This window comes from Myodes glareolus, chromosome 8, assembly GCF_982192425.1.
Source record: "Myodes glareolus chromosome 8, mMyoGla1.1, whole genome shotgun sequence".
In the NCBI taxonomy this organism is placed as follows: Eukaryota; Metazoa; Chordata; class Mammalia; order Rodentia; family Cricetidae; genus Myodes; species Myodes glareolus.
The window spans coordinates 37,366,819-37,383,783 of NC_142033.1; positions in this window are offsets into that span (position 1 = coordinate 37,366,819).

Below are 16,965 nucleotides of genomic sequence, written 5' to 3' on the forward strand. Positions count from 1 at the left end.
TTTCTGTTGAATGTGGGCAAAGAATTTTTAGGATGCCAAAGAGGCTATTGAGAAAATGTCCAAGTCCTGGGAAGATCAGTTATTACCTTTGTTTATTGTTATCAGCTGTTATGAGAGGTCTCCCATGAACAAAGCAGATCCAAATCAACCTGGAATGAATCCACAGCCTCTTGTTTTCTGTGGAAACAAAAGCAAAATCTCTTCTCCAATAGCATTTTAATTTGCATTTGTCAAATATATTTTTGACCCTTTTAAAGTTAAGGCATACTTAAAATGGCTGTCTGGTTTTTCAACAACCCCTTTTTCAATTTCAGGTCTCTAAGCAGCTGTCCTTTGATTTTCAGCAAACAAAAATTTCAAAAACAACACAATACTGTACAGGATCCAGACTCCCTCTGTTTTTCCCATCTTTGCATAATTTTTTTCTTTTACATTACTTTTACTGACTCATTAATTATTTTATTATTTTAATCTATTTCTTTCTTTCTATGACTGCTATACCCATTTTTATTTCTTAAGCCTATGTATATTGCAAAACACACTGTAACCTACTTAGGGTATTTTTTCTGTCTGGACCTTTTATACTGCATATATTTTAGCCTTTTTTGACTCCATGGGCAACTTTAGACTGTTAAGCTACACCTGGATCCTCTGAGTGCTCTACCAGCTGGCTCTGCCCACTCTTGGGTAGGATAGTGTGTAGTCAGAAGGCTCTACTTTGTTCCTGGCCACCCAGACTTGAAATAGCCACACAGAAACTGTTTTAATTAAATCACTACTTGGCTCATTATCTCTAGCTTCTTAATGGCTAGCTCTTACAACTTAAATTAAATAATTTCCATTATTTTATATTTTACCTTGGAGCTTGTGGTCTACCTGCAAAGTTCTGGCTGACAGCTTGTGTTTTTTTCTTCTGGTGACTACATGGCATCTCCTTGACTCTGTCTTCTTTCCTCTTCTATCTGCTTGGAATTCCTGCCTCACTCTAATCTGCTAAGCCACTGGTATCAAGTAAGAATTACAGTTATAACAGTTAGTCCTTCTACATTTGACAAATTAAGGAAAATATTCTATCATTCTGAGTCTAAAGTTTAATATTTAATTTATCTTTTATTAGAACTAAGAAAATTATAATTATAACTATCTATTCTTCAACTCTATTCAAGACTCCAGAAGGATGTAATGTTACCTAAGAAAACAGGAAAAGCATTGTAAACAACTTCAAAAACTCTAGAACTGACAGAAATATCTTGCTGTCTGGACAGTTACCAAAGTTATTTTGTAACATTGGGGCATCAAATATTTAGACTACAGGCCTATAGTATCAAGCAGACTTTTCCATGAAGCAGAAAATCCGAAGATCTATCCTGCCTTGTAATAGCAAAGCTCATCAGTTGCTTTCTTCTGTGTCCTGCAAAATGTCTGCCAGATTCTTTCCTGTAGCTGGAACTCCGAAGGATGGTCTTACCCTTAGGTAACTGCAGCAGTCATTTGTTTCTGTGGGTCCTGCATGTCCAGTTCATACAGCATAGCATCAAGCAGTCCAGGCAGGAGCATTTTCTTGCCCAAATGGCTATCAAGCTCCATAAGGAGCCTTTTCAGTGCCCATCTTATTCTTGAAGTAATTGGTGTTGCCAGGAGCAGATGTGTCTCATTGTCATAATAAGTTTAAGTTCTTAAAACATTTTAAATGCCATATTCTATAGATCTGAAGAATAACTATCCATATGAAATATATATATTTTATATCTAGGAAATCTAACACAACTACAAGCTTGACTATTATATATGACTATTAACCTGTATTTCTTAATTATACATTACATTTTAAAATGAGCTGTACAAACACAATACCTTAACCAAGAGCAGAAATATAACAAAATTGACCTTAAATTTGTATCAATAAATGAAGATCCATACCAATGCAAAGAGTTCATCTCTATAGCATACCCTCTTTAAATGTAAAATAAAATTATAAACAATGTTTTAGAATTTGGGCTAGTTTTCTCTAAACTGCTTTCTGCTTTTTGTTGGACACAGTAATTTTGGGAGTTCATGGAGACCTTTTGGGTAATCTTGGTCCATCAAACCATGTTAGCCTGGAAGGAAACGACAGTTTCTCATAATCTATGGAAACAAAGCAGAACCTCTTTTCCAAAGCAACATATTCTTATACCTAAATTTTGAAGTCAAGATACCTTTAAAGTACACATGTTGATTTAGCTTAGCATCCTATACAATGAAATGGTTTTCTGTACTTAGCTCACTCACAGTCAAAAAATTCAAAGAAACACAATACTATGCATAATCAGACTCTCTGTGTAAATTCCATTTTTATAGGACTTATTTTTTTTTACTACTTTAATATATGACTGTCTTATTCTGTCTCTTTAAAGACTTTAAAAATCATTTATTTTATTTTTAAAACCATTCATTTTCATTTATAACTGTCTATCTTCTTTTTCTTCTCTGTCTCTCAAGCCTACACACATTTATCCAGTACTGTGACCCATTTAGAGTTCTTTTTCCTCTGAATCTGTCTTTATTGTGTACATGTAATTATTTTCTGAACAGGAGCACTTTTTTTTAATTCTAAGTGGGCATGGCTAGGATGAACTCCATGATTCTGTCTGTTGGCTCAGCCCAGTCCAACATGGTGGAGATTCATGAGACATGCTCATTGCCCCCATTTTCAGTCACACAGTGGGTGTATGTTGCTATTAAGTAAGTTGTAGCACTCTTCTCATTAACCCCATTTAAATGCATCATTGCCAGATCTCCCAAAAAGTCAGAGTCATTCATGCTGGTGAACCAGAAAACTGCCATTTTTTAAAAAGCCACACAGTTTTTAATGCACTTATCTTAAAGGAGCCATGGTGTACCTGCTCAGTCGACAGCAAATACAATCTATTGGGGAAAAAATGTGGGTACCAAGAAACTGTGTTTGGCTTCCATTTATTTGGGACTAGAGGTCTTATGTTGGATCCATGCCCCAGACAGTATGCACCAGTCTGTTGATGGAGACTAGTTCATTCCCAGCAACCCAGACTCAAAATAATATATTATATGCAATACTGTTTGGCCAATAGTTTAAGCATATTTCTAGCTAGGTGCTATGGACCGGCTCAAGGGAGCCACTCAGACCGTAAGGGAATCAGGGCGAAGGCACAGGAGAAATCAGGATACGGCGAGGAAAAGTGACACACAGACACTCTCAATGTTTTTGAGACATGCTGTTGCGATTTACTTACTTCAGTGCAGGATTATATATTATTACAAACAAAGAACTTGGCAAAGGCATACATCATCAAATCATAAAATAGAAAAGAACGGCATAAAACAGTTTTACAAAGAGAATCTTTAAAGATGCTTTGGCATGAGTACAAGGACTTTTGCTTCCTTACATTTGTAAAGTTACCCCTTCTTTTTTCTTGTTATTAGAGAGACCATTGTTCTTGAGTTAGTCCACCTTTATCAGCTTGTACCAGGTGGCTGACTTGGGTTCAGCTAAGTGACCTTGTGTGTCTGGGTGAGAAAGAAGAAGAAGGCTACTATCTTCCTGGAAAAACTTTCTGAGACTCATTTTGTACCAGTAATCTCAACTCCTTTTCCTTCCCGACTCTCAGGGTCAGATGTTGTAATTAGCCTAGGTTTTCTGGCCATAAGGAAGGTTGCATAGGCCTCCTGTTATGTTGCACATAAATGCCTAATGCTGTTTTCCTGTAGAAGGCTTCTAAGGTTTTTTCTGCTAAGATTAACTCCTTTTATTCTACATCATCAAGGAATTGTCCTAATGATGATTTTGGCAATTCCCAGAACTGGCTACTTTTTTAAGGCTTTAATTAATAGTGGAGCAGAATTCAAAAATGTCCTCAGCAGTCTTTTTTATATCCACAACTGCCTGGAATAGTCTGATCTGTTAGCAATATGTAAGGATCACAAAGAACACACAGACAAGGGAAAAGACACACATATGGCTCCAAGGACAGCCAGGTCGAGTCAGTACTAATGGCGACTCAGGTAGCATTACACCACAACTGGTTGCCAAGTGACCGCCTGGAACACACAGCTCCTAGAAGCACAAATCCCAATCCTTCTGGCAATATTTGCCCATCCAGTCAGCATTTCTGCTACACTGGCGAGACAGCCGTGGATGTAGCAGCTAGGTCTTATATCTTAAATTAACCCATTTCTATTATTTTATATTTTACCATGAGATTGTGGATTATTAAAGACTTTCAAAGATTGTTAGAATACATTTCCAGTCTATGAGAGGATGTTGTGATAACACTTGATCTAATAATTCATTTAAACAAAATCTTAGATGGTGATGAAGACTTAATAGTTACATTGAATTAGCAGCTGAAGCTGAGAAAGAATTGACTGTTGTTATAGGAGGCTCATGTTGATAGGGTGGATCAAATTGTTAATTGCATTCTAGTCATATTGCCTTCCAAAATCATCCCTACAAGAATTTTAATGCAGAGGGAAGAAATTGTCTTAGAATGGATCTTTTTAACTACATAAACCAAGTAAAAAATTAAAAACTTATATGGTCCTGAATTAATTATAAAAGGAAAATTGAGACTTTGTCAAATACCAGGTGTAGACCCAGCCAAGATTATAGTGCCTTTTATTATGATGACACATAATTGATTCATTATTCATTTAGGTTAAATATATAATCAGGAATAGGCTTATCTCATATATACAACACATATCCAATCCCATATGCGTCTGCCAGGTCCTCTAGCACAAGGTAATGCATAAACTGACTGCTTATTGACTGGAAGTATGTTGAGGGCCTTAGAATTTTATTTAAAACATCATGTCAATAGCAAAGATTTAAAGAGAAAGTTTTCTATTACATGGAAACAGGCAAAGAAGATTATAAAGAGATGTCCTTCTTGCTCTTTCTAAAACTAAATAATGTTACCTGCAGGCGGTAACCCAAAGAGTTCCCAAAACAGTGAGATCTGGTAGATGCATGTGTCCTCTTTTGCAGAATTCAGAAAATTAAAATATGTACACGACATCAAAGACACGTATTCAGGTTTTCAATAGGCAACTGCCTTGAGCTCAGAAAAGGTTAATTCAGTAATCACACATTTATTAAAAGTTATGGCAGGCATGGGTATACCTGCACAAATAAAGGCAGATAATGTTTCGCATTTGTCTCTAAGAAAATCTCTCTTCTCCCTCTCTCCTACTCTCTCTCTCTGTTTCTCTCTGTGTGTTTGCCTATCTATCTATCTATCTATCTATCTATCTATCTATCTATCTATCTATCATCTATCGCCTCTGTCCCTCTCTCTCCCCCATAGGATTTTAGGTATGTATATATAATCTAGGAGCCATAAATGACAGAGCACACACTTATATTTGTCTGTCTGCAATACACTTAATGATAGTAGTGTCTCCATTTCGATTCATTTTTCTGGAGGATATCAAAAGTTCGTTCTTTGTGGTTGAAGTTTTCCCATCTTGTATATAAACCACACTTCTTTATTAATTACTCTGTTGTCGAAAACTTGGATGGCTTCAATAATTTAACTATGAAAAATAGAACTAAAATAAATATTGATCTACAAACACTTTTGTGATATGTTGACAGTGTCCTTTGGAGTGGTACAGCAGGTTCAAATTAAGGGAAAAGTGAAGAAAATCGAACAACTAAAGAAGCCTGTGCCCAGAAGTACTCACTGCTAAATTCTAGCAGACTTCTCAAGATCTAGCAGCAATTCTTCTTAAACTAATTCACTAAACGGGAAAGAAAGGGACACACCCAAACTCTTTCTATGGAGACAGAATGGACCATACTATATATTTTCAAGTACTTTAAATATTCACTCATTTTAAGAAATATTTTTCAGAAGTATTTATAAGACCTCAAACAATATAATTTTATATAAAAAAGAAAGATGAACATAGGATGGCTTTTGTTTCTAAGGATGTAACAGTTTACTAATGGTTCTATAGCAGATATCAGGTTACAAAATAAAGATCAACCATATGGAAAGAAATGCAGATACTATCAATAGCTGTAAGAAGACAACAAATGCAAATTTTCATAACTGCTTTTGATCAAGTTTAGCTACATTCTAGTGCTCAGCTAGTTTAAAGCGATATATGCCTTTTTAATTGAAAGGGTGACATTTTGATTATCAACTATGACAAACATTATATAGAGTTATTAATAGTTATTTACAAAGTAATGTTTTCATCTTCTTTTATCAAGAAATTATTGAAGGTAAAGGACACATCTTTTAATACTCCAACTATGGTTCTCTATGCAAAGCACTAAATGGATACCCTATTATCCTCTGATACTTCTGTGTTTCCTTAATTTAATTTGAATGTTTTCCAGAACCTATGTCAATAAACCTTTTGTGATAGAAGCTATATATCACAGGCTAACGTAAGTGAAGGAAAAGACCAAAAATGTGAAGTAACAAGGGCATTTTCTGCTTACTGCTCAAGATATCCTCTTTCAGAGACTCTCTCATGTAATACATTAATCTACAATTAGTATAAGGTATAGTGGTATAAATGGATTAAATTCAGAGTGTAATGAAATATAATGTGGCTTTCCAACAACTATTACCTGCATATCCTTCAAGACAATATTGTTTTTCCTATATAATCTTGTGGTGGGTGAAAACAGGTAATTTGGCTATAAAGGTGAGTGTTCTCTTTGTTAGCTTGCTCTTTCTCTTTTTGAAAAAAAATTCAGTACAGTGAAAATATATTTAATGACACTGCCATGGAAACAGGAGGAACATTCAGAGTCCCAAACCTGTGATTACGTTTCCATTATCAGTGTACAGTTAAGTCAGGCCACACATGTACACACTCACAGATCTAATTCATAGGGAAAGGTAGGATGTGAAAGTAATTTTGTATTGTGTAGGGGAAAATAACAGGATTCATTTTAAAGTATTCACAAAATTTTTCTGAAATAAATTTCCGAAATTCAGTTTTAAGCCAGGGATATTCATTCTTAGTCCAGTTGCTAAAAGATTAAATAGAAATAATGGTATTTGATGACAGACTGTTTTTGCTTATGGATTGGCTAAGGGTAAATTTGCTTACAAAAACCACCTGTCAGTGATCCAGGAGAAAGAAGAGTTTTCTTGTCTATGGAAGAAAGTGTTTGTAACAAAAGCAATACAAGTCACCATAGGTACGCTTTGGCTTTTAATGAGCTATACAGACTCCACCATTTTCACTAAGTTCATTACATCTTGCCGTTGCTACCGTCTGTAAAGATTGAGCACTTCCTGTAAAATTGTATTTATGAAAGTCACTTAAAAGATATTTTTTCGATATTAGTAGGACAAACAGACATGTAGTAACTGGCCCTTTTCTGTATTTTGTTTAGTATAATTTTCTGTTTTTGCTAAATGGCTCTTACCATGTACTTACTAAATAGTGAAAAAACTGTGCTGTGGCTTCTCGATCATTAGGGAGGAAGAAAAGTGGAGAGAAACTGAGAAGTTGGCTGGGTGGAAGGAAGAAGAAAAGGTGGGGTTATCACTGTAGGTGGAGTAACACAAGAAGACATGAGGTTGAGGTCAAAATGAAGTAGTTCATTCAAAACAAGAGTATAATAAAATATAAAATGTAAATGTGTATGTAAATTTAAAACCCAATTTTTATTTCATGAAATTTCACTATTTACAATATTAAATATACATGTAACCTATATAGCTATTATTCACAAAAATTATCTTTCTTAAAATGAACTATAAATCCCAAGAGACAGGTTCTCATTTTACAATGTGCTTTTCAGACAATATATATTATTATATTATTACTATATCATTATATTAAGTTTGCTTGTGCATTCATGTACCGCTGTTTATTTTGAACATGATTTCCGGATGTATTCACTGTATTTATATGGACATATTTTCCACAAGAAAGATTAGTATATTATTAACTCCCAGAGAAATGCTAATTGCCCTGATTTGATCAGCATAAAAGGCTCAATCAATGTTGGGGCTAGGCAAAAGAAACATGAACTCAGCTTAAAAGTGGTAAGCTTGTTTTAAAATATCGCACTGGACCAGTTAATATGGGTAATTGTAACATAGTAACCAATAATATTTCTCAATGCAGGAAATGAATTTAACCCTAAAATATAATAACATAAATATTTATCGCCTTCTTCATTTAATGCATGATAAAGAATATACCAAAGCAAAACTCATATAAAGAACATATAAGTATGTCTGAAATGGTAATGAAGTTTCAAAGAGCAACTAAAAGCCCGCAATATATTTTATTATATTTCCCCCATATTGTGTATTTTCAGGTGCATAAATGTCATTAAATCATTTGTAATGAACAAGAAATTAAGTGGCAAATTGTCAAATATCTACTTAAGTGAAGCAATTTCTTGCTTGAAAACACATAACACCACTGAAAAGATTAGAGGAAGTACTGCAGAGGGATCGAAAGCGAGGCAAGTAGAAGCCAAATGTTAATCTAAAAAAAAAATTCCTACCCTTTTAGGGTGTCTTGTTATTTATTGAATACAAGAAAAGTCTCATAGACTTGACTGTCATCACCACCAACACAGGAATTTAAATATTCATAAAGCTCTTGTGAGCAACAAGTAAATAATAAATGCAGCATTTCACATGTCATCTAGTGGATACCATGCTTCCAGGGTTTGGTAGTCCTGGGTTTAGAATGGAGTCTTATGTATGCTAAGCAAGTTTTCTACCACAGTGCCATTTGTCCAGCCCTTAGAAACGTGTTTAATTAATAAGAAATCGAATTTAGTATTTCAGGTAATGTCAAGAAAATAAGTGGGATAAGATAATGAAAATTAATCATAAAATTGTTAAAATAAAAAAAGTAATTCTTTATTAACTTCCAACTTCATTAATCTTATACAGCATTGATTTCCAAAAGAGTCCATTGGATTTTAATTTCATTTTACTTATTATCACTGTGTGTGTATATATATGTGTGTCTGTGTCTGTGTGATACACATGAGTCGGAACACATGCCCAGCATGAATGGAAATCAAAGGGCAATTTTCTGGAGTTGGTTCTCACTTTCTACATTGTTGATTCAGGATATCACTTGTGGATTTTGCTGCACTGCTTATTCCAGGTTAGATGTTTCACAAGTTGGTGATTCTCCTTTCTCCATCCCTCATCTCAAGAAAAGCGCTGTGGTTACCAATGCTTCCAATCACTTTCTATGCAGGTTCTTCGGACTGAACTCAAATTGCCAGGCTTGCATAGGATGTACCCTTATCTTTTTAGTCATCCTGATGATACCAAGTTCTCCCATCTCCAAGGCTTCCATGAAAACATTATACATTCCATCTCATGGTGTTGAAGTTATTCTGAGCCTAATTCCTACTTACATAATTGTCAGCAATTACCATTGTATATTGTAGAAGAATTCAATTCCACTTTCTATGCTATGAAATAGCAATCTTGGAGAATTCTTCATAGAAATTTAGACGATTTGAAAAATGAAAATCTGATCTATACAGGTAAAAAAAATAGTCACGGGAGAATTCTCTTTTGAATTATTATCACTGAAATTGACTTCAGCTGCAAGAAGCACCTTTTCCAGTTTACCTCATCTGCTAAGATGCATCCCTGTGCCCTTTGGCAACACCATACGGTAACTGAGCCCATTATATTATTAGACCTGACTAGTTTGCTAACTGTGTACACCTGAGCTTGCAGTCTTTGCTGTGCTGTTCTTTGAGATATTGGCCAATGCAGGTTTCACACGATGGTTATGCTCAGAGTGTCTTCCTCCCCAGCCCTATTTCTTTCAGTCTGTTTTTTCTGTAGTGGCGAAGTCTGCACCAATCGAGACATTTCCCCCTTTGCATCCAATCATATTTTTTTCTTTTAACTTTTCCAGACATTGACGTTTAACATCTACTCTCAAATTCTCACATAGCACAAAGTCTGAGTCACTGTCTATTTACTTATCTCCCCAGGGAAAGGAAAATCCATGAGTTTGCAGCTGATGGCTCACAATGGAAAAATACTTGTGACACTTTGCTGTGTACATGGACAATGTGTATGTAAACAAAGAAGTTTGAGTCTTGTTCCTATTTGCAGATTTCAGAAGAGGCCAGAACCATTTGCAACATGTTCTTTGGCAGCTGAACAAGGATATATAGCAAGTGTGTACCATTCCATATGGAGTCTGCACCATCTGGAACCACTATCGGGCAAGGGTCTGGGGGATAAAAAACACAGAGAGACATGGGTCACTCTTGAAACAATACCAGTTTTATTGTGCTTCAGAGCAGCTTATATAGGGCTCTCCTTGACTAATGGCCACGTCCTAGCTTTCAGGATGCCAACCAGAAACCACTCCCCTGCCATCATGAACTCATGAGGGGCTCCTGCCCAGAGCATTTGAAAGCACATGAAAACAAGCTGTTTACTCATGCAGGCAAGGGTTCATAGAAAATTCAGGGTCTGAGAGTCCGCAGTCCCTAACAATTCCATTGCTACCACCATCTACAATACAAATGTTTATAAGATTCTCTTTCAACCCGGCAGGAGGGAAATCCTGTGTTTCAATAGTCTGCCTGAAGAAAGATAGGCCTTCTGTCAATGAGGCTCCTGCCCAACAAGGGAACCTGACCCGATATCAGAAGACCAATTAGAGAGCATTTGAAGGAAGAGATGGGCAAACACCAAGGCTGGAATCCCTCCAACAATCTGAAAAGCAAAATGAAAACACCAGATCCCAGTGACCCTACAACAGGACTTGAACACCCTAATCCTGAAGAAGTGAAGAAAAGTGCCATTATGGAAGCAATAGAGTCCCTTAAACAGGATACGAATGACTCCCTTAAAGAAATGGATGAGAAGTTTAACAAAAAGTTTGAAGAAATGAGTAAAGAAATGGAAGAGAAGAAAAACAAAAAGTTTGAAGAAATGAGCAAATCTGTAAATGATACCCTTGGGAAACCACGAAAAAACAATCAAACAGGTAATGAAAACAGTTCAAGAATTGAAAACTGAAATGAAGGCAATGAGGAAAACACAAACCAAGGGCCGGCTATATATGGAAAATTTAGGTAAATGAACAGAGACTACAGAAACAAGCATAACCAATAGAATACAAGAGATATAAGAACAAAACTCAGATTCTGAAGACACCATAGAGAAAATAAACACACTGATCAAAGAAAACAGCAAATCCAACAAATTCTCATCACAAAATATTCAGGAAATCTGAGACACAATAAGAAGAGCAAATATAAGAATAATAGGGGCAGAAGAAGGAGAAGAATTGCAGATCAAAGGCCCAGAAAATAGATTCAACAAAATTATAGAAGAAAACTTTCCCAACCTAAAGAATGATATTCCTATGAAGGTTCAAGAAGCATACAGAACACTGAATAGACTGGATCAAAAAAAAATCCCCTCGCCATATAATAATCAAAACACAATGTACAGATTTAATGTACAGATTAAAGAAACGATATTAAGAGTTGCAAAGGAAAAATGTCAAGTAACTTATAAAGGTAAACCTATCAGACTTACACTGGACTTCTCTATGAAAACCATGAAAGTCAGAAAGTCCTGGATAGAGGTACTGCAGAAAATAAGAGACCATGGATGCAAGCCCAGACTACTATACCCAGCCAAGCTACTATTCACTATCAATGGAGAAAACAAAATATACCAGGATAAAAACAAATTTAAACAATAAGTAGCCACAAATCCAGCCTTACAGAAAGTAATAGAAGGAAAATCGCAACCCAAGGAATCTAACAGTGCCAATACTGCCTACAATAACTCAGACATCTAGTGACCATTCACAAGCACAAATCAAAGAAGGGAAACACACAAAATCTACAACACACACACACACACACAAATAACTGAAGTCAACAACCACTGGTCATTAATATCAATTAATATTAAAGGACTCAATTCACCTATAAAAAGGCACAGACTAAGAGATTGGATACGAAAACAGGATCCAACATTCTACTGTTTACAAGAAACACACCACAACCACAAAAACAGACATCTACTCAGAGTAAAGGGTTGGGAAAAGGTTTTCCAAGCAAACGGACCTAAGAAACAAGCAGGTGTGGCCGTTCTAATTTCCAACAAAATTGACTTCAAACTAAAATCAATCAGAAGAGATGGAGATGGACATTTTATACTCATAACAGGAACAATTCATCAGGAGGAAGTCTCAATCCTGAATATCTATGCCCCTAATATAAAACACTCACTTATGTAAAAGAAAAACTTCTAGAACTCAAGGCAGTCATCAAACCACACACACTAATAGTAGGAGACTTCAACACACCTCTCTCACCAATGGACAGGTCAATCTGACAGAAACCTAACAGAGAAATAAGAGAATTAATAGAGGTAATGAATCAAAAGAACTTAACATATATATATATATAACATTCCACCCAAATAGGAAAGAATATACCTTCTTCTTTGCAGCTCATGGAACCTTCTCGAAAATTGGCCACATACTCGGTAACAAAGCAAACTTCCACAGATACAAAAAAATGCTAGTAACCACCTGTGTCTGGTCGGATCACCATGAAATAAAGTTAGAATTCAACGACAATTCTAACACCAGAAATCCTACAAACTCTGGAAGCTGAACAGTCAACTGCTGAATAACCCCTGGGTCAAGAAAGAAATAAAGTAATTAAAGTCTTCCCTGAATTTAATGAAAATAAAGACACAACATACTCAAACCTAGGAACACAATGAAAGCAGTGCTAAAAGGAAAGTTCATAGCACTAAGTGCCCAATTAAGCACTTATTGGAGACTTAACAGCACACCTGAATGCTCTGGAAAAAAAGAAGCAGACTCACCCAGGAGGAGTAGAAGACTGGAAATAATCAAACTGAGGGCTGAAATCAACAAAATAGAAACACAGAAAACAATCCAAAGAATCAATGAAACAAAAAGCTAGCTCTTGGAAAAAATCAACAAGATTGACAAACCCCTAGACACTAATCAAACAGCAAAGAGAGAACACACAAATTAATAAGATCAGAAATGAAAAGAGGAACATAACCACAGACACAGTGGAAATTCAGAGAATCATTAGATCTTACTACAAGAGTCTATATGCCACAAAGTTGGAAAATGTTCAAGAAATGGACTTGTTTTTAGATAAGTACCATTTGCCAAAGTTAAATCAAAACCAGGTGAACAATCTAAATAGACCTGTTAGTCACGAAGAAATAGAAGCTGTTACCAAAAACCTCCCTACCAAAAAAAAGCCCAAGACCAGAATGTTTCAATGCAAAATTGTACCAGAACATACAAAAAGAGCTAATTCCCATACTCCTTAATGTATTTCACAATATAGAAACAGAAGAGTCGTTGCCAAATTCTTTTTATGAAGCTACAGTTACCCTGATACCAAAACCACACAAAGACACAACCAAAAAGAGAATTACAGGTCAATCTCACTCATGAACATTGACGCAAAAATTTCTCAACAAAATCCTGGCAAACCGAATCCAAGAACACATTAGAAAAATTATCCATTATGATCAAGTAGGCTTCATCCCACAGATGCAGGGCTGGTTCAACATATGCAAATCTATCAATGTAATCCATCATATAAAAAAACGGAAAGAAAAAAACCATATGATCATTTCATTAGATGCTGAAAAAGCATTTGACAAAATTCAACACCCCTTTATGATAAAGGTGTTGGAGAGATTGGGGATACAAGGATCATACCTAAATATAATAAAAGTTATTTACAGCAAGCTGACAGCTAACATCAAATTGAATGGAGAGAAACTCAAAGCCATTCCACTAAAATCAGGAACACGAAAAGGCTGTCCACTCTCACCATACCTCTTCAATATAGTGCTTGAAGTTCTAGCAAGAGCAATAAAGCAACATAAGGGGATCAACGGGATTCGAATTGGAAAGGAAGAAGTTAATTCTCGTTATTTGCAGATGATATGATAGTGTACATAAGAGACCCCAAAAACTCTACTGAAGAACTCCTACAGCTGATAAACACCTTTAGTAATGTGGCAGGATACAAGATCAACTCCAAAAAATCAGTTGCCCTCCTATACACAAAGGATAAAGAAGCAGGGAGGGAAATCAGAGAAACTTTCCCTTTCACAATAGTCACAAATAGCATAAAATATCTTGGAATAACTCTAACCAAGGAAGTGAAAGATCTATTTGACAAGAACTTCAAGTCTTTGAAGAAAGAAATTGAGGAGGATATCAGAAAATGCAAAGACCTCCCTTGCTCTTGGATTGGGAGAATCAACATAGTAAAAATGGCAATTCTACCAAAAGCAATCTGTTGATTCAATGCAATTCCCATCAAAATTCTTCACGGACCTTGAGAGAACAATAATCAAGTTTATATGGCAAAACAAAAAACCCAGGATAGCCAAAACAATCTTATACAATAAAGGAACTTCTGGAGGCATAACCATCCCTGACTTCAAACTCTATTACAGAGCTACAGTATTGAAAACAGCTTGGTATTGGCATAACAACAGAGAAGTCGACCCGGATATTAACCCACAAACCTATGAACACCTAATTTTTGACAAGGGAGCTAAAGGTATATAATGGAAGAAGGAAAGCATCTTTAACAAATGATGCTGGCATAACTGGCTGTCAATCTGTAGAAGAATGAAAGTAGATCCATATCTATCACCATGCACAAAACTCAAGTCCAAATGGATTAAAGACATCAACATTAATCTGCCCACTTTGAACCTGATACAAGAGAAAGTGGGAAGTAGTTTACAAGATATAGGCACAGGAGACCACTTCCTAAGTAGAACCCCAGTAGCACAGACAATAAGAGAATCAATGAATAAATGGGACCTCCTGAAACTGAGAAGATTCTGTAAAGCAAAGGACACTGTCATTAGGACCAAAAGGCTATCTTCGGCCTGAGAGAACCCTCATCAGACAAAGGTCTGATTTCCAAAGTATACAAAGAACTCAAGAAACTATACACTAAAACTCTAATTAAACCAATTAAGAAATGGGGTACTAAAATGAACAGAGAATTCTCAACAGAAGAACTTCGAATGGCCAAAAGACTCTTAAGGTCATGCTCAACCTCCTTAGCGATCAGGGAAATGCAAATCAAAACAACTTTGAGATATCATCTTACACCTGTCAGAATAGCTAAACTCAAAACACCAATGATAGCCTATGCTGGAGAGGATGTGGAGTGAGGGGAACACTCATCCATTTTTGGTGGGAATGCAAACTGGTGCAGCTACTGTGGAAATCAGTGTGGCGGTTTCTCAGGAAACTGGGAGTCAACCTCCCTCAGGACCCAGCAATTCCACTCTTGGGAAAATTCCCAAGAGATGCCCTAACATACTACAAAGTATTTGTTCAACTATGTTCATAGCAGCACTATTTATTATAACCAGAACCTGGAAAAAAATCTCGGTGCCCCTCAATAGAAGAATGGTTAAAAAAGGTGTGAACATATACACATTAGAATTTTACTCAGCAGTAAAAAACAATGACATCTTGAATTTTGCATGCAAATGGATGGAAATAGAAAACGCTTTACTGAGTGAGGTAACCCAGACCCAAAAAGAGGAATATGGTATGTACTCACTCATAAGTGGATTCTAGCTAAAATTACAGGTCTTTGAGCCTATAATTCGTGATCCTAGAGAAGCTAAATAAGAAGGTGAATTGAAGAAAATCATATAGTTGTCTTCCGGAATATTGGAAGTAGACAGGACTGCCAGGCAAACTTGGGTGTACGGTGGGGAGGGGTGGAAGTAAGGGGAGATGGTTAGAGAGAAGGGAGAAGGGGAGGATGGGGGATAGCTTGGGGGAATGGGATGAGGGGAGGAAGAATGGATATGGGAACAGGGAAGTATATATCTCAACTAAGGGAGCCATTTTAGGGTTTGCAAGAGACTTGTCTCTAGAGGGGTTCCCAGGACCAAGAAGAGGTCCCCAGATTGTTCCCTGGGAAGCAGAGGAGAGGGTGCCTGAACTGGCCTTGGCCCATAACCATACTGATGAATATTTTGCATATCACCATAGAACCTTCATCTGGCGATGGATGGAGATAGAGACAGAGACACACATTGGAACACTGGACTTAACTATCTAGGTCCAAATGAGAAGCAGAAGGAGGGAGAACGTGAGCAAGGAAGTCAGGACGGTGATGGGTGTGTTCACCCACTGATACAAGGGTACTGATCTTATGAGAGCTCACCAAGGCCAGCAGGACTGAGACTGAATGAGTATGTGATCAAACTGGATTCTCTGAATGTGGCTGACATGGGGGGATGACTGAGAAGTCACTGATAATGGCACTGGGACTTGTTTTGTCTGCATGTACTGGCTTTTTGGGATCCTAGTCTGTTTGAATGCTCATCTTCTTAGACCTGGAGGGAAGGGGTGGAACTTGAACTTCCCACAGGGCAGGAAACCCTGTCTGCTCTTAGGACTGGAGAGGGAGGAGGAGAGGGAGTGGGGGGAGTGGGAACGTATTGGGAGGAGGGGAGGAAGTGGAAATTTTTAAATTAATAAAAAAAAGTGAAAACAAACACCAACAGAATGTTATTCTTAAGTCATAGTGAATATGTCCTAATTAAGTATGTTCTCTGAGAATAAAGAAATCCTATCTTTCAATACAAGGGTATTGGGAGTTTGGATACATGTAGAGCATTTATTGCTCTTGCAGAGCACCTGCACTTCAGTTCCCAGCACCCACATCATGCACATCAGATAACTCACATGTGAAGGCCCATAGAAATGAATCTGTTCAACCCCGTATAAAGGTCAGAGATTTCAGACCTATTCTTGCTCATTCAAGGTTATACCACTGATTATTTTTACCAAAGATATGGTTATAGAATGTTCTGCCTAGACAAAATGATATTTTGATTTAGGCTGGGATTACTTGATGTTTTGAAATGTGAGAAGGTAGTTGGCATTTGT